Raw genomic sequence first — 18,962 nt, 5'->3', positions numbered from 1 at the left:
TCTTCCAAACAGAAAAGTTAGTTATTCCTCTGACGCTCTCTATCTATAAGGTGTTTGCATTTCTGAACAAGGCACTATAATATCCAGCATGCCAGAAGCAGTACACGTGTCCCAGTAAGGCTGCAGGGCAACAGGCTTCTGAATTCTTCAAAACAACCCAGAGTTCATTTTTAGGATGCTAAATACTTTTTCTGTTTGAAAACTCAGTATGTTTTGCTGTATATGCAAGGGTGATGGGGGACTGGAAATGGCTTAATTAGCCACATTTTTGAAAAATAACCTTTGTTAACCATGGGAAAAAAAAACAAACCAAAACAAAACAGAAAACCAAAACAAAAAGAACTCAACAACCTAAAAACTAGCGCTATTGTAAATTGTGTATTTAGCAAAAATGAAAAAGTAATTGTGTCTCACTCTGACAACCATCCATCTTCAATATTAGTCATCCTCAAAAAGTCACACAAGAGCAGTTTATCTGAAATCCCTTTGAAGAGCCTCTCTACTGTCCTCCCACGTGAGAAGACTTGGCCCACTCTACTATGCAAGTGCATCACAGAGCAGCCTGCACTTGTGAGGAAATTGGTGAGTATTGCTCTGGTTTCTTTGTGTACTAATATGATTGCCTAGTGATATTCTTCACTTTGCCTAAGAGCACATACATCGCACATCCACAAGAAATCAGGTTACAACAGGGCCTCGCACATCATTCAAATAGAACAAGAAGCCCTTTTTAACCAAGCAAGATGAAGCCCCACTGGGATGGTGCCCAGATGTCTGAAGGTTTGAGAATTGGCTCCTGCAGACTGAAGGAAGCTGGAAAGAGCGTCCTAGTGCCAGCCACAGCCATCTCTGAAAGAAGGATGGTGACAGCCCTGGAGCACTGGGCTGCGTGTAGCCCAAAGGGCTCCAGCTCCATTGCCTCCCCTGCTGCCTAGTGAGGAGTGGGCAAGAGCACCCCGTATGTACAACAAAACACAGTGGAGCTTATATTTTGACTGCTGTGAGGACATGAAGAGCCTCTTTGTGCCCAGTGCCCAGTACCCTGCTCTACAACAGTGCCCACCTTCAGCTCTATTCCACCTTGCACTCTTCCAATGCAAAGTAGCTATGAAAAAATGTGGAGGATCCTGCAGGAGGTAAACACTTATCACTGCTGCTAGTCTGAGTTGTGAAAGCAGGCAGGAGTCTTTGTTTTCAACCTGAGGGAGATGCAGCTGTGCCATGGGAAAAAATTACAGGAAGATCTTTCCAGCTAAAAATTCTTAAAACTCCACAGGGCTTCCAACTGTTCTTGTTTTTTTTTTTTTTGTTTTTTTTTTAGGTCTGAATTTCCAGTTTTATTCTTAGACTACCACTATAATCCTATGTAACAGAATCTGTTCATATCTCTTGGTCTCTCGCTGTGTTTCATTTGCAGCTGTATGGTGTACATAGCAATTAGCTGCTTATGTACTTTTATCTGGTCTCCAGTCTCTAGCATGCTTTATTGTACTTCACATTCTCCATATGGCATACAAAGTTGGTCAAAGTCCTAATCTCCTTACACAAAAAATAACTTTGAGCTGAGAAGCCTGACACTGGTATTAAAATGCTTGATGGAATTTCTGTGCACTTGCACGTGAGTGTGTGTGCGCGCGCGCGTGCGTGTGTGTGTGCGCGCCTGTGGGAGGAGAGAGGGAAAACGTTCTTTCAAATCCACCTGAGCAATTCAGGAAAGCATACTCGCTAGTCCATTTGGCAAATATACTAAAATGGATTGAAGAAATAAATCTGCTCTGTATCTCCAAGTTTCAAACAGTTATCTTTTTCTGAAGGTGAGTTTTCATGATAAGCATGCGTATTCTTCCACAGCAATGTAAGCAAACATTACCAGAGCCCCAGCCTTGTGTTAATTTTTGTGATACATTTTAGTGCCTTGTAAACAACTATTTATTGGCATGTTTATACCAAGAATGTGGGAACAGGGAACTGCGACTGATTAAAAATTTCAAAAATTAGGAAAAATTCGGGCTAGAATCTTAATAATGAAGAATATAGTCAACAGGATGACTTTCATGAGTAAGGTTTTACAGCAAAATATGATGTTCAAACAGACACGCTCAGTTATTTGGATGAACTCCTGATCCCACCAAAGCAAGCAGCAAAACTAATTTCTTAATGTGTCATGTGAAAGCAAAACCTATTTCAGTACAGCTTCTTTGTGTTGGGACAAGAAAAGTTTTAAAAAGAGAGTCTCAGTAAAAACACTGCTTTTTGGCAAAATTAAAGCCTCCCACTTATAACACAAACTGAAAACATATGTAGTTTTGCTTGAACCCTAGCTGTTTTGTGTGTGTGATAGAGATAAACGTAATCAAAGTGAGGCAGTTTCAATAAAAAGGAATCAAAAAGAAATTTTAAATCAGTCTCCCTTTCCATTGTCTACCTTGACAATAATTTCACAGGATCTATACTTTCTGCCAACATATGGCTGGGACTTCTCTTGAGGAACTTCAGCATCTGGAAAGGCCGAGGTTCCAGCATTGCCTTTGCTGCAATGAACCATCTATTTCGTGACCTATGTGCGTTACTAACAAGTCAGGAAGAAGATGAGACCACAGCGGTGACTGCCTGGGTTCCTCATGAATGTGGTGTTGAATGGAGGCGCCACAGCCAAAGGAACTCCTCCCTGACAGCCTCTGGGAGAGCAGCTCGTCATGTTCACGGTTTGATAGGCATTCCCATGCCATTCTCACCTCTGCATGTAGATACCATACAAGTGTTACTGGATTTAAGTTTCACAACATCTCTGCAAAAGGAAAATGACTGTGCTATCTTTGCATTATAAAGAGCAAACTAAAACACAGGAGAGGCTGCAGGTACAATTTATTTGGCTAAAGCTATCTATCCATAATATAGATGCCCACTATAAACATGGCCACACTGAGGTGGCCAGAAAGCAGCAGTTCCCTCTGGGGAATATTTATCTCATCCTAAGATAGGAATAAAGTAAGTCTGATGCACTGCACTCTTGACCTGTCCATTTCACTTCATTTCTAGCTTCTGGAGGGAGACAGAAGTGCCCATCTCAGATGTGGTGAGGCGACGTCATTTCCACCTGGCATGCCAAACTCTTATAGAAAGTTTGCACCCCAAGTGAGACTCGCATCTAGATCTCCCAAGTCTCAGACACAAGCTAACCAAAAAACAATCTTCATGCAGTACTGCGTGGCACAGGTGTGAATGGTGGGTGCAGTGTGGTGTGTGAGGAAAAAGAATAACAATGATGGGAAGGGGGGAAAGGGGAAGATGCTATTTCAGCAGTAGGACTTCGCTCAGAGGCTCTTGGAAGCCTTCGCCCAGGGGAAACGGGTATCTTCTCTTTCAGCCTCACACACAGCAGAATTCAATGTGTGCAACCTGGAAGCCAGGGTGAGTTTACAGTAACATTTCCTACATAGGAAGAGGAGAGCCTTGAAAGCCTCCTGGCTGTTATCGGAGAAGCTTCGTTTCAAAAACAGGGCCAAAGAAAATTCAGTGAGCTAATATTTAAAGGCCTTTGGACCTCTCTCCTCTCTCTGCAGCCCTTTTAACAAAACAGGTGGAGAGAGTTTGTGGCAGGGAGTTTGCTCCAGGCACAGCCCTGCTACCCCTAGCAGCATGGCCAGGCAGGAGGAGTGTGCCTGGGCCAGTCCACCCATGTGTAAATCCAGTCACAAGCTGGCACTGTTCTCGGGAGATGATCCATGTACCCAAAGTCCTTTCTCACGCCTAAATTGGTCTCCTGGGACTCAGATGAGCTGTTAGCAGGAGATTGCAGTGCTGCTCCCCCCACCAGCAGTGTCCGAAGCCAGCAGTCCCCAGCTGCCCTCAGGAGCATGAACGTTACCGTAAGCAGCGAGAGACTGAGTTTTAGGAGTTGGATGTTGTATTATTTTGTGTCTGTAAGAAAGGTTGTTTGTCATAGTCAAGCAGGGCAGCCACAGGAGGTTGCTTAGCTATATGTGAGGATCACAAGCTACAGGCACAAAAACGCAACCTCCAGCTCTGCTTTTTGTCACTAACCCCCATCCTTCTTCCTTCTGATATTTTTTATTTAGATCACAATTAATTTTCTCTTTTCAGTCACTTTACCTTGTTTCCCACTCTTTTTCTTCCTGTCTTCCCAGTTGCCAGAAGAAAGAACAATTTTGCAGATGGAGAAAACAAATTTTCAATTGCAGATAACAGCAGGAAAATCCTGCGTGGGCTCATCTTTCCCCTTCCCAACCAAGCTGAGCTGACAGGAAGCATGAATCATCCTGCACCTCCACATGGCCATGTCAAATCTACCTGGATTTGAGATATGGTGCAGAGTTCATGTCTTGTTCTCCTGATATTCCCTCGGCAAGTCAATGGGCAAAGAGGCAGAAGGGAGTTAGACCAACTTGGTCCTCATCTCATACCCAGAGTGATACCTCTCAGGAGAGACCAGCCTTGCCCTGCCTGGGGTCCCAGTAATGTTCATCACTCCTGCTTGTGAGCAAGAGGAGGGTTGAGGAGGCACCGTGGGTCACCTCTGATCCCCAGGTCCCTCCAGGCACTTTAATCCCTTCTGTTTTTGCAGGATTTTCCTGCCATCATATCCATCTGCCCTGTTTTTCCTTCTCTACCCCTTTTCTCTCTCTCCTCATGCATCCTTCTAGCAACACCTTCCCCATAAAATGCCGCACTAGGAGGCAGAGCAGCCTGGCACTGGCCTTTCAATGTATTTAAACACTAGCAATTCACTGAGCTGGAAAATTGTAAATCTGCAATTTTATTGAAAAAGGTGGTCACCCTATTCTTTGGAGCCATGTTCAGAGACAGCGGGATAATTAATGGACCCTTATGTGACACAGAGGCAAAGAATGGCAAATTTTAGTAAAACTTGTAAGATGAGTTTTTTTAATTTCTAAGAAATGACTTTCCATATGTATTTTTGCGTATTGTTATGAGAAGAGAAAGGCGGTTAAAACCACCCTGGGCAGGTGAAAATATTGTCACGCAACCTTTTTTCCCGCTGAACTAACATGGAGGAGTACAGCAACTGGCACTGAGGGATTAATAATGTGTGTACGCGGTGCCTACCCTGCACCACGTCTAGACACCTTCCTGGCATTTCATGTAACAGCATTTCAAACCAAAACAGAGGCAGACCAGAGCTGTCAGCACAGCTCCTTTTAGTTATAAAGTGCATCCTTACTTGTCACGCTGTTGGCAAAGTTAAGCAAGACACACAACCCAAGTAAAAAAGCCTCCAAGTGGACAATATAAAAGCGGAGGCCAAAGGCCACCAAAGTGGAAAAAAAAGGTGAAAGGTTTCAAAGGTAGGATAGGAGTCTCTCACATAGACGAGGAGTATAAATTAAATGAAACAGAGCTTGCCATCATCCTTTTTTATGAAACATGGGTGGACTGATGTAGCTGTACTGAATTATGGCTAGTGTTGTGAATTATGTGTGCAAAGAGCTACTAAACAGATGACATAACCTCAGTCTGGAGGAGAAAAAGGCCAAAGAGCTGTACAACCATAAAGGCCATAAAAGTACAGAAGAGGTGGAGAGAGAAGAAGCATCAGATTCTTTAGAGAAACCATTTTGAATTAAGGACATGGTATGAATTTAGAGTGGAGTACCTCCTCCAGAATAACTAAATGTGCGTGTCTCATTTTTTGGAATAAGAATACTTTTTCCGAATTAACGAAGCCGCCTTAGTAGGAACATATCTTTCAGAATAAATCATTAAGCAGCTAAGCCCTGTGAAAAAATAAGTACTCTGCAGAGAGGATGGGGAAAATGGCAGCTGTAGAGCAAGCTCCTGGTTGCTGGTGTTCACTTGATTTTGTTAGATAATTAAGATTTCCTAACACCCGAATGAAATGGTTGCCTGGGGCCTGAGCCTTTAGCGCTCTTGGGAGGAGCTCTGCCAAGTAACGATAACTGAAACGCCAGGTTAAAAACAGACTTCTTCCACCCTTTCTGTTCTCCTTATTCTGCCAGCTCTGTCATTCAGTCTCTTTACCACATCCATCATTCAGGAGTTGAGTCATGTGCTTAGTCCCTCATTTACACAGCAAGCCCTGCAAATGTCGGGCATAGCTTAAAGGGCGTGAGCTAGTGATATCTGTCAAGAGAAACTATTAATTCAACCCCATGATATTTAAAATAAGGCAGAAGACCACATCAATTTGTTTCCCTACTTATGTTAAACTGCATCATTTATGAATATAGCCTGTGTACTAGAAGAAGAGCATCTGCTGTAAGCTTGGAAAACAAATTATTATTGCCCATTAACATCTTTACATCAATATTTGGGGAGTTTCTATATTAATGTTGCATTTTGAAAAGGAGTCTCTCCCCTGTTAGCCCCACAGCCTCTTCAGGTTCTTATTTTCTGTGCTCTCAGCAGTTGTACACAGTTAGAGCAAATCAGGCCTGATGAACCACAGGCACTTTCACACTTGTTTCCATAGCTAGGTGCAGCACTCAGTGAGAGGAGCCACTCAGGCATACGGCCTGTGATAAGCCGAGCTCCAGCAAGTTGGAACCTCCTGCTTCAACAGCTATTTGACCATTTGTTTTCTTGCTGCAGCTCTTCGATTATTTCCCTCCCTTTGACAGAATGATGAAAGCAGCCACAGGGTTTATGTGCCACCTCCACCAAATGTTGCCCATATTCCAGTAATCAGGCAGAAAACAGGTGAGATGATGGGCAGGGATAAGGTGCCTGCTGACTCTGGAAGTCCTGAGGACTGAAAGGTACATATTCTGCTAAAAGAGAGACTAATGTATGTCCAGTTAAAATTTCCCAAACCAGCTATGGAGGCTTGTGGTGACCTTTCAGCTGAGGTTGTCTGTGCAGCAACTGGCAGTCTCCGTTTTCTCTCTTACACAGAAAGTGGGATAATTATTTTTTACAGTGTATTGCCTCAGTAATTATTACAGAGTGTCATTTAGAGGCACATCAGCTTAAAGGTATTTGAATATTTTAATCCATCTCAGTGAAAAATATCACTTAAAACAAACAGGCGACATGCCTAATGCAATGCCAGCATTGGAAATAAGGTTGAAGACGTTCAAACAAATGAGTGAACAAACATAGGGCTTTGTGCAACATAAACACCCAAGGAAGAAACAAGCAAGAAGAAAAAGCTTCATCCCTGGCCTAGTGAATGGAAAGTCATACCATTTCTGAGGAGAATTCAAGGGGACTAGCAAACTAGGCCTTGTTTCCCTCCTCTCAAGCCTATATCTTGAGCACACAAGCTGATCAAACATTTATTGCCATTGAAGAAACAGGACAACAGCTAGGTTGCCTTCTGAGCCCTGGGATAGCATAGAGAGAGCACTACATTTGTCCTAATTGGAACGAACTAAGAAGTTTTACATCAAACTCTTTTGCAACAGAGAGTGGAGCTTTCAGTGGCAGTGAATTTTTCATGAAATTGTTCTGCTTTCCACAGGACTTTTCAATTTTTCATCGAAAAGCTGAGCAGACAAGCCAAGAAACTAGATTAAATACTTGAATGCTGAAGGGCCATCACAGCACTCCAGAGGTCTCAAGTCCCTCCTGTTCCCATTCTTTGTCAGGAACTTTGCCCCTCAGTCAAACTACATTTCCCAACAACACTCTGGCCGGGCAGCAGCACCGGTGCACACCTTCCCACCCACACGAGAGAAGAATACCATTCATTATGGAAGATGCAATAAAGGCGAGGACTCACCACATTATGTTTATTGGGACTCGCAATCCTCTACCACCTAACTCAGTCATTGTTGAAGGGATAGGGTGGAAAAAAGCATGATTAAAGGGCAACGTGGAAGAGAAATGGGCATGGATCCTTTCAGCCTACTCAACTGCAGCAGCTATTTTGTGTAGGAAATGAAGCAGTGCTAGAGGGCCCTCCAAAAATGAACAGCAAAGTCACTGAAGTATGAAAAACTAATTGAGTAGAAAAAGAGGCCACTCGGTCTTGCTCAGTGACAGCCATCGGATGTGTCAGCCAGCTTTCATATAGAGATCAGCTCAGCCCTCAGTCTGAAAGCCAAGGTGCAAGAGCAGTGAATATGTTGAGTGAAGGAGAATTCACACCCAAATAGCACAGGGGACCACAAAAAAGTACAGAGAAGATTCAGGAAAACAGTCCTTGACATCCTCAAGCAGAAAGTGCACACTGTCAAGAAAAGTAACTTAAAATCAATTGGTGACTGTACTTACTTTCCAGAGAGGATTGCTTTTGATTTCTCCAACCAGAGTCTCAACTTAGATAGCTGATTTCAGTAAAATCTATGTCAATTTACCTGTTGAGCCTCTTGCCCTTAGAGAACTGGTGTATTATCTAAGGTGAAAAACACATGCTTTGGCTATGCTTAAACTTCTGTTCAAAACTGACAATGCTTCCTCCCAGCTACTCAAAAAACAGAGGTAAAAAGTCGCTTTCACTCCTGAGATCAAAAAAAATCTGGCATTTAGTTTTGAAAAGAAAAGGGAATCTTCTGAAGCAAGGTGAAGAGTAGGGATGTTAATGTAGGGAAGCTTTTAAACATATCTGCAAAGAGGATCAGAAATAAACATGCAAAAGGAACTCGACACATTTCTCGAAGGGAGATGTTATGAATGACTGGGTATGTTTGAAACTTGGTGAGATGACTTTCAGAACCAAAAGATCAAGAGACTCTTGATCAAGGGAATCTAGGAGAGGCAGAAAGAAAAGCAGAGGTGAAGGAATATAAGCCCACAGCGAAAAAATCTCTCTTGCTGTGTTTCAGGCCCTTTTTCTTTCTGGTAGTGTGTAGTGGGGAGGAAAGGAAAGAGATATGTGAGCACCTGTCTTTTAAAACTGGGTAACATCCAGCTTTCCTTAGAAAAAGGTTTGATTTGGGCTCTGTTTGAGGAACAAACTCCAATCAATTCTCATCTGAGTGGTCCTCATTTACTCATCTTTCTGTACAAGGGAAAATAATTGGTGAACTGATCAGATAAGGAAATGCCAAACAAGGTACCCGATTATAGCAGAAAGCTGATCTATGGGAAGAATTAGCCTCTTGATTCTCTGAATCACATAGAAAACTGGAGAAAGATAAAGAAAATTATCAGGTGCTGACAAGGAACTTACGGGATTGTTTTGATGATGCCAAGTGGTTCACAGGGCACGGTGTTCAGCAGTACTTCTAGTGCTACTCCAAAAAAGCCTGGCATAGGGTCTTCCCTGAGCTTAAGATTGGCGGGCAAGCATGGATGCGGATAACACGGGTGATTCGGACATTGATAGGAACTCAGTGATCATACACAGAGTTAGAGTTATGAGATCCATGACTACCCTGCCTTTATCCATTCCTGGTCCCTCAGTACTGGTGGTGCCGGAACTAGCTGTAGCAGCAGGGAAGTGCCTGGCACGGCTGGAAGGGCACGCACCATCCCCATGGGCTATGAGACCTTTTGCAAGGCTGATGCTGTGGGTCTGTGCCGCCGGCCTGGCTGCCGTCTACTGGCTCCATCCTGATGCGAGGGCTCACTGAGCTGCTGCAGCTGCCTGCAGCCACTGCTCTGCTCATCTTTAATCAGCTGAACTTAAAATACAAGTTGCTATTGAGGCAGGCAGCGACTTTTCTTTCTCCAAGATGCGGATGCTGGCAACTGTTTTAAAATTCCATGTTGAATATTCCTCTGTGTGTGTGTGCACTCTGTTATTTGCAATATCCGCTTAGAAGCATTAAAGCAAAATGCCTTTGTCAGCTTTGTCTTTTTCTATTTGACAGCTGCTGATGTCATTTTACTTTTGTTTGTGAATCTCGGCCTGCTTGCTGCTGAGTCACAGAAGGAGGCAATGGATAATAAATATAGCCCCTTATCAATCCAGAAAGCTGTGGACCACTGAAATGACAGTCAGAAAGGGAGTCTTTTTTAACCAGCATTAGCAGAACAGAAGGATCCTGTTTCCTGTGCAGATTTTCCTCTCACCCAGAAGCTTTGACTGATGTGGGCTGCGTCCTCCAAAGTAGGAATGTGAGTATCAAGAGTCAGTCACAGACACTGCCCTGTCTATGGGAATAGGAGCAGAGGAAGCATGACATCCCCCATACAGGTTCCCTAAAGCACCTGTCTGCTGCTAGAAATTGTAAAATGCAAAACAGGAAGCTGAAACACAGAAAGATGACTGAACCATTCACATCCATGTTCTGATTTCCAGAGGTTTTATCCCTCATCCAGCAGTCCCCAGTCTTTCAACTGGCTTGACTGAGGCATGAAATACTCAAACTATTGTCCACATTTTTAAGTTTTAGGAAAATTCTACTATTGCTAAGACCAGCACATTTCAGATTCACTGGAAGATGGTGGCATCACAGGAGACAACTCTATCCCCACGGTGCTCGGTCACCGAGACTGAGAGGATAGGTCCACATAGCATGTGATGATACAATTCTTAGAAAATTGGCAGGCTATAGATTCCAGTGACACACACCACCATCCTTGCAACCACAGAGTCACGTGAAGTGATAACTACAATGGGAACTTTGAGCTAGTGAATGAAAAAAACTGGGAGTAGAACCCTACCACCGTGTCGTGGTGGAGATTACGTGGTTGTCCAGCTGGTAGCTTGAGAGATGTTTGAGTGAGACAACAAGATGTATCTCTTCTTCCATATGAATTAAATTCTTTCTGGAACCTCTACAATGGGAGAACAATATGACTAATCCATGAACTTGGAGGTATCTATCAGCCTAATTCAAGACAGCATAGAGGCCCTCTGATGTTCTTCACCAAGACAGTCCAAAATACTTTCATCAACTGTAACAGCTTAAAAACAGACACCACGAAGTCCTGCCTGTTTTCCTGGGAGCAGTGGTGTTTCTGAAGTACTGTGAGGAATTGCAAGAAGGATCCTGGAGTGCCTCTGAAAAAGGCTGGTAACAACAGGGAACCTCTGGATCAAAGGATAAGATGGGCTAGATGAGATTCCTAGAATTAAACTCTCACTACAAAAACAAGCTTCTTCATAGGTGTTTTGGCTTAAAAACATTCTCTGTTTCTCCTGGCCAGGTTTATTTTGCTATAAAGGATTCACTCAAGCAGGCAGCAGGGTAATGCACAGAGACTTCCCTCAGGGCACAAAGAGCAAGGAAGTATCATTTACAAAACTGTGATTGGCAAATCACAGCAGTTGAAGGTTGCAATGCTAATGCAGACTCTTCCACATGCTCAGCTAGCAATGTAGTGTGTTTGGGAGGCTTCCACCACCTACTATTCTCAGCTTTCTCCTTTACTCTCTTTTCAAAGTTTCATCACATATAATACAGTGCTGCTACTTCCAAAGTCCAGTCCCCTGAGGAAGCCCAGAAAGTCATTCTGTTGTTCCTCATTTTATTTGCATCCACACTAATTACTCAGGCAGTAATTGAAGGGACTTTGAATATTTATTAAAACTACATCAAAGGTGCAGCGCTGTTTTCCCTTCTTACATGACCTGCAAGGAAACAGAAAAAAACTCCAGATAATTCCATTCAAGTTCAAGTTATTTAGTCCCATAGCTTTCATCTGAGTGTTGTTTTTTTTTTTCTAAAGGGTTATAGGCTGGGTTTTGTTGTTGTTCTTGCCATGGCTAATTTAATTCTCTGCATGTGTTTCAAGCATTTTGCTAAGGAGCCACATCGTTTGTAATGACATTGATGGTGAAGGAACATCAGCCCCTCTCTGAGGTCCTACACTGGCTGAGGGGAAGGCTCCCAGATTCACGATTTCCTTCTCAGGCCAAAAGGTATACTTATAGCCCATTTATTTCAGAGACAAATGCCAGCAGGATTGAAATCTGCAAGTTTGCCTGCTCAATGTGAGCAGCAGAGAGAGGCTGATCCCCTGCCAAGCAAGAAAGTTGAAGCAATGAGAACATTAGCCCACTAAGCCACAGCGCTAGACTTGATTGCAGACTTAACAAGGATAAAACACATTTTATTCGCTGCAAAGTGATAGCTTCAAATAGATATTCAAAATATATGGCTGAAATCATTTCTCCTACTCACACTCTAAAAAAGATGTCATTGCCTTGGTACTAGCGGAGCATACTACGTTACATACTTACCCTTTTCATGAATTTGACATTAATGCAACAATAAGCACAGGACTGACAGCTGATTTATTTATTTATTTATTTCGGACGATTCCGTGCGTTGAATAGAAAATCATTAGTATCAGCTAGCTTTAGGGCTTTCTAACTGTTTACTCTTCCTAAAAATATATGCACTTCCTTAAAAAAAAAAAAAAAAAAAAAAAGAAGAAGAAAGTGTGGTTTTGTTGTTCACTGTGAGCTATGATTTTCCTTTGTTATGAGTTATGGTAGCAAATTTAAAGAAGCCCTTCTGAACTCAAAAGGAAACTAAAATGACAGCAATTGAAAGTTTTTTTGGCTTTAGGTGTGTCAGTGACCTCATCAAACTTGTCTGGGACACGGCATTTTGCTCACTTAATTCAGCCTTTAGCTTTCATGGCACAGAACCAGAGATTTAGCAGAGACAGCACTGTCTGTCTCCATCTTCCACAGCACCTGGTGTGATATTTTACAAAACAGGAGGTGTTGTATTTCCCTCTAACCCCCAACCACACATAAATAGAAGCATAGAATGGTTTAGGTTGTAAGGGACCTTAAAGATCATCTAGTTCCAACCTCCCTGCCATGGCTAGCGACACCTTCCACTAGACCAGGTTGTTCAAAGCCCCATCCAGCCTGGCCTTGAACACCTCCAGGGATGAGGCATCCTCTTCTCTGTGTTCCTGTTCCAGTGCCTCACCATCCTCGTAATGAAAAATTTCTTCCTGTTACCTCATCTAAATCTACCATCTTCCAGTTTGAAGCCATTAGCCCTCGTCCTATCACTACACTCCCTGACAAAAAGTCTCTCTCCAGCTTTCTCGTAGGCCCCCTTCAGATACCGGAAGGCCTTTATATGATTTCCCTGGAGCCTCCTCTTCTCCAGGCTGAACAACCCCGTTAAAAAAATATGTGTTGTCAGGGTTAATTCTGCACGTGGCACATTCTCTCTACAGTTCTGTATTTCATTTTCATAGCTAGGCTTTGCAGACTGCACTAACTGAAAACTATTAAAACCACACAGTGCTTCAAAACAAGCATGTGTCAAAAAGAAAGCTCTCTTCTAAGTATCCCCCTTGCTGCTGGCAACCATTACTTGCAGTTACAAAGCCGATCATTTAAACCTTGTCTAGCTGTCTCCCATGTTTCTAAAGCATCTCCCTCCTGATGGAGCTTTAGCTTTAGCTGTCCTATTCTTTCACTCAGGGTATTTTCTTCACGTAACTCCTGTTAACATATCTTGCTGAGAAATCACTCAGGGCCAAGGCATCTGACAGAGGTCTGCTGCTGTCAGTGCCTGCGTCCTAACGGATCGGCACTGGGTTACAAGAGCTGCATGTGCTTCGGTGACACAGCACAGCCACCAGCAGCCATCGGCTGCCAAGGGCTTCCCCATCTCTGGCTTGTGAGTCATGTGTACACCAAGAACTGCAGCATATATATTTGAAGCTGGTATGACCAAGTAGCAGATGGTATGTTCCCTGATCTGACACTGAGGTTTGCAGTTTTACTCTGGTATGTTATGTGCTTATTAAATATTTTGGTGCGGATGTCAGAGCAGGTAACTAGAAGTCAAGATGGATGTTGAGACCAAATATTTGAAATAGCACCCACCTCCCCCACACAGGGCTGAGCTGCTCTGTCTGCATTGCAGTCCTTGGTCCCCTGTTTAGCCGGACTGGGGAATTTACTGAACTTACTGCAAGATGTTGTGGCTCCTTCTCTGCTTTCATCCAATTTATTTTTTTTTAATTTTTTTTTTTTTAAAGAGGCAATAAGAGAGTGGCAAGTACTCAGGTCTTGTCATGACATTCAGGGAGGGAGGAATCAGGCTACAACCCAAGAATGGGATGTTTGGGTGAAAATTTATCTGTCCTATGATGTAGACAACATCATTGGTGGGAGTAAATACACAGACTGTTACCAAGTTAGTTTTGTGACTCTTTGTAATACGAAACTTTTGAGTTTCTGATACTTGCTATGTGATGCAAATCCAGAATGATTCTGTTGACCACAGTTCTGGGGGTCACTGTCAGATGCTAATTTTAAATACACTTGTAGCTTTTTGAAAATTTAGGGATAAATTCTATGCTGGCAGAACCAATGGGTTTGCACAGAGTAGTGTAAATTATTTTGGTTTTGCACTGCCAATGAATGATGTACAGGCAACCTTAAATGTTATTGTAATCAGGTTGCAGTACATTCGATGTATAAATCCAGTCCTCCATTTACACCACAGCATACATCAGTGCTACAATTGTTGTCATGTGTGTGCATATTTATATTTATAAATACGTATGGACTCAAACTATATATACATGTATATTTATACATACACACAAACCCTCTCTTTTATACACAAAAGTGTATATAAAAATATATACACACAAGCTCTTGTGACCTGCAATAAAGAATTACAAATCAGGTAGAGGACAAATGCATTTCTTTTTTTTTCTTTTTTTTTTTCTAGAATGGGTTACACATCCTCTGAATGGAGCTAAAGTAAAGCATAATTTGCAGCACAGAAAGGAAGTGGTTTTGATGTTTATGAATCACTACTGTCAAATTTGTACAAGTAAAATACAGTACACTGGATATATATACACAGCAGCCCCCTTCATGTTTAAAACATTCTAAAGAGCTTAACAAGCGATAACCTAAGATAAAGCTACTGTTGGGTCAAAGAATGAATTAAACAAGTGTTGCCTTTAGTCTTGACATGAAAGCATTTACAGAGCCAATGTTCTAAATCTCTGCTGGCAGAATATTCAGAGGTGGAAAACGAAAGAGCACTTAAGATGCACAGGCTCTTTCAGCTATGGATTTATAATGATATTCCTGTAGAGCATTTGTAGAACACAAAACCTGACTTGGGCAGTAAGGAAGTAATACCTCAGCTGGATATGTAGGGCCTGGAGTTTAGATTAGCACCTGGAATACTTTTAAGAGCTAACAAAAGCCTGAGAATAGATCACCTTCTGGGTGACCGACAGCGATAGCAGCTGAATTGCTGACCCTTCCCTCCCCCTCGCTGCATTCTTAAGTTCATACAACGCCAAGTTTTTTCTTGCTTACATTTTGCAGGTACACTTCATGATTATGCAACGCCAGGCTGAAAGATCCTAAATGGGTATCGCTGGCACAACAGCTACAGACAGAGTTTGTCCAAGAAACTACTTCCTTTCTGTCCTGAGTGAATCAGCACGAATCAGGGGAGAGGGGAATTTGCCCTCTGTGGCTGCGCACTGAATTTGGCTGAGCAGTTTGTTGGGTTGCTTTCATGATGTGGACACCTGTAGCCAAGATTCAGAGAACTGGGAAGATCTGGGTGGATGCTCCTTCCCAAACAGCATCGAAAAGCTGACGGACAGTTATGAGTTGCAGTTGTTCCTCAACTGATCCCAACTCAATCCAGCTCTCTGGTGTTGACCATACTCCATTATAGTCTTGGTTCATTACGTTGTATTGGAGCGAACCATTCGTGACTTCTTGAACCCCAAAATGTGTTTTTGAATAAACTGCGTTCACTTTTGAATACCTCTGGTTCATTTTAAAAAAGCTTCCAGAAAAACGAAGTGGCCAACAACAAAGATAAAGCTCTGAAGACATTTAGAAGTAGCCAAGACTCAAGTCCCAGACAGAAGCCTTTCATCATTATAACTTTTTCATGTAAAATGCAGTAGACAGACCCATAGACTAAATTGTCTTTGACCCAAATTTTATTTTGTCATATGTGCCTCCATTTTGAAACAAGGTGTTTCAGGAAAATTCCAATGAAGACTAAAAGTTCCCAAAATTGTAAGAAAGTGGATTTTAGGTGCTCAACTCCAGAATTGCTATCTGGACTTATCTCCCTTGCTGCCCACACTCCATCACTGTCTTGCATTTTGTTTTCCTTGACATAAGCTCTAGAGATGCCCAGGATTTTGTTTTCCTGACGACATAAAAGCACCCTCTGCCTGAGTATCTCCAATCTAGTAAGGGTCTAAAAATTACACAGACAAATACTTGTCATGGAGTACACCCCATCCACAGGGACAGGATCAGACACCACGCAAAAGGGACAAGCTCCTGTATTTCCTACAAGATCCTGCTGGTTAGGAAGCGGCAGGCAGGGGCTCTGTGCCCTCTGCAGCCTGCCAGGGTTCAAGCACATGCCTCCACACTGTGGAAATGGTTCCTAACCCTGCCGAGACAGGCTAGCCTCCAGAGGCTCTCTGCTCTGGGCTCACTGCATCTGCACAGGAAAAAGAATACAGAAACTGTGGGATGAGAGACGAATGAAATGCGAGGTGGGCTCAAGCAGCTGGGGCACTCACCTGCGCTCCTGGAGATGTCGGGAGTTCAGGCCCTCGCCCGCCAAGGATGACAACATACCTGCTACCTTTGAACAAAAAGCTGAATGTCACAAATCCATTCCTTTGTGTGGCCCCTGCTCAAATCCCCAGATCTGTGTAAGGTGCCGTAGCACCTTTACTCAACGCGCTGTTTCATTTTACATTTGTAAATGGCTTTTAGAGTGCTTACCTGAAGAGGAGGTGCTTGCCCAGGGACTGGCAGCTGATTGCGGTGACTCTTTAGCAGCGTATGCTGACAGGGCTGCACTGCACACCTCATGCCAAGGAGCTCACCTCTCGGCTGCGTGAGAGCACACCCCTCCGCAGTCACCGTGCTGAACGTCTCTCAGCGTAAAAACTGCTTAAAAGGCTGCTGCTAATATGTACTAGAGGTTAATTCCAGAAGTCAGGAAAGCTGATGTTTTGTCTGAAAACAAACACAATATATGTTTGTACTGGAAGTTGTAAACAAGGAGGCATGCTGGGTAGGTAGCCTCAAGCTAGCAGAATTTTTTAAAAATCCTGAGACTTGCCTCTACATTATTTATAGGCTGGAGAAGATTCATTGTTTATGAAACAACAGGCAGTCCTTGTGCTACATCTATTGACACAGAGAAATCTTCTTGGATTGAAATTTGCTTTGATATCCTGTAGAGATTTCCTCCTAAAGTCTGAGCTTCTTAAATACGCTGCACTCCAGCTCTCCCCTTCTCTCACATGCACGCTCTCTCGCTGCATCTCGTACGTTGCGTACAACACTTCACAGTGAGCCAAACCCCATGTGGTGGGAGAGAATTATCAAGGGTGTATAATATCTTTAAAGAGCAAATTAGTAAAACAGTGATTCTTATTAACTCAAATGAAAACAAATTTCATGAAGGCGTTAGCGAAGAGTGAAATAACTGTTATGTACACAAAGTTGGTGTGTTCTCTGCAGAACCTAACATGAGATACTTCTTTTATAATATTATCAGAAAGCAGGGAACAAAGCAAGAAAGAGTACTGAAAGACTGATTCCTCCCCCAGGAAAACAAGACGACACACTGTGTCCTAAGAGAATAGTCTGTACTCACTGACATCCTTTCTCCTTCGTGGCAAATGTGGGAGCAGACAGCACATGGTCAGTGGGCCAAATTCCATTGCATGTAACTCCTCTGAAATCCAAGATAGTACGCCAGAGATTAACACGGCCCATATCAGACTCAAAACCAGTTTTGCATTTTATTTATTGCTATTTATTGAACTGCAGTAGCCCCTAGAGGCTCTCAGTAGGACTGCTGTCCCTTTGTGCTCCAAGACCTAACAGGAAAGGACAGTGATGGGACACTTGGGCACCCACTTTTATTTCATGGGGTCTGGCGCAAGCTCAGAAGTCTTCTTCTGTCCTTCCTTTCCAGATATCAGCTTCACGTCCTATTTTTGTATGTATCACTGAGATCCTCTGATAGAAGACCCCTGAAGTTGGAATTACTACTACACACAGCTTGCTGTCGTCTGCACCAACAACTCATCCTCACCTGTTGCAAGCAATAATTTGCCAGAGAGAAACAATGTCCCTGCCATGTTGTAGACTGGCTTCACAGCAGAGATCTTCTATTAGCCGGTCCCAAGAGCTCCAGAGGAAAAGAAAAAAAAAAGAAAAAAGTCAAAGTCAGTAGTACAGCTGTCAGAAAAGCACTGGGATACTCAAACAGGAGCTTCAGTCATTCCCCCTGGGCTGGAAAGAATGATGTCTTGTCATGTGGAGCTGTTAAGAGAAAAGTAATTAAAAGATAAGAAAATATAAAAGGAGACCCGTAGGAGTACACCCTCTAAAACAGATGTTTTAAATTGCTAAAGACTGCTTTTTCTTTATTTGAAGAAAACTCTCCTTTTTTTGTTCTGTTTTGTTGTTGGGTTTTTTCTTCTTTCCCCAGCCTGAGTCTTCAAGCTATAACACTGCCAGAGAAAGTAGCTTTACTACTAAGTATGCTTTATAAGGTAGGAAGATATCACTACATACTGCAGGGACAGGCAAAGGACAGAAGCAGATATGACAGTAATGCTGGACCCCTGCCCATTAAACATATAGGAAAACAGCCTCTGGTGCAGCTGGCACTGGCTGACAGGCAATTTAACTTGCTCCGCACACTGTTGAGTCCTAAATCCACTTTGTGCACCACTGTAAGTGGTGCAAATACGGCTCTTCTGTCCATGGTATTCTGACACGTTTTGTCCAAGTAACATTTTCTTTTTGTACTAGGTTTCTTTTAAAGATCCTAAATTGTTTCTCAAACTTTATAAATCTCATTAGGGTCTTGCAAAATTGGTAAATATATTTTGAATTAATTAAAATGCAAACACTGAAGGCATCATTGCTTCTATCACAGAGACTCATCCTAGAGGTGGATGTGTTGTGGTATGTTTGAAATCCAGAGGAGGTGTGACATTCCAGAGCAACACTACTCAACCAGTTGGGAAAGGATGAGCATGACAAAATTGCATGTATCAAAAGGACAGCAAAGAAGGCTCTTGTTTTCAGAAGACAATTTTCAAAACTAAAA

The 18,962-nt window shown here is 42.8% G+C and overlaps 1 long non-coding RNA gene across 2 annotated transcripts; it reads right to left on the bottom strand.

Moving 5' to 3' along the window:
• Window positions 1-11,007: 11,007 nt before the first annotated feature.
• LOC141740063 (uncharacterized) lies at window positions 11,008-17,550 on the bottom strand. Of its 2 annotated transcripts, none has more exons than XR_012585870.1 (4): window positions 17,493-17,550; window positions 16,610-16,846; window positions 16,402-16,466; window positions 11,008-11,464 (listed from the first exon to the last, which is right to left on the bottom strand). It is a non-coding gene; the product is annotated as an uncharacterized LOC141740063 (long non-coding RNA). The 2 variants fall into 2 exon arrangements; XR_012585871.1 differs by lacking the exon at window positions 17,493-17,550 and adding an exon at window positions 16,953-17,138 and having other exon boundaries at window positions 11,348-11,464.
• Window positions 17,551-18,962: the final 1,412 nt, after the last annotated feature.

Source organism: Larus michahellis, chromosome 3, assembly GCF_964199755.1.
Source record: "Larus michahellis chromosome 3, bLarMic1.1, whole genome shotgun sequence".
Lineage (NCBI taxonomy): Eukaryota > Metazoa > Chordata > Aves > Charadriiformes > Laridae > Larus > Larus michahellis.
This window is presented reverse-complemented; position numbering and strand designations above follow the sequence as displayed.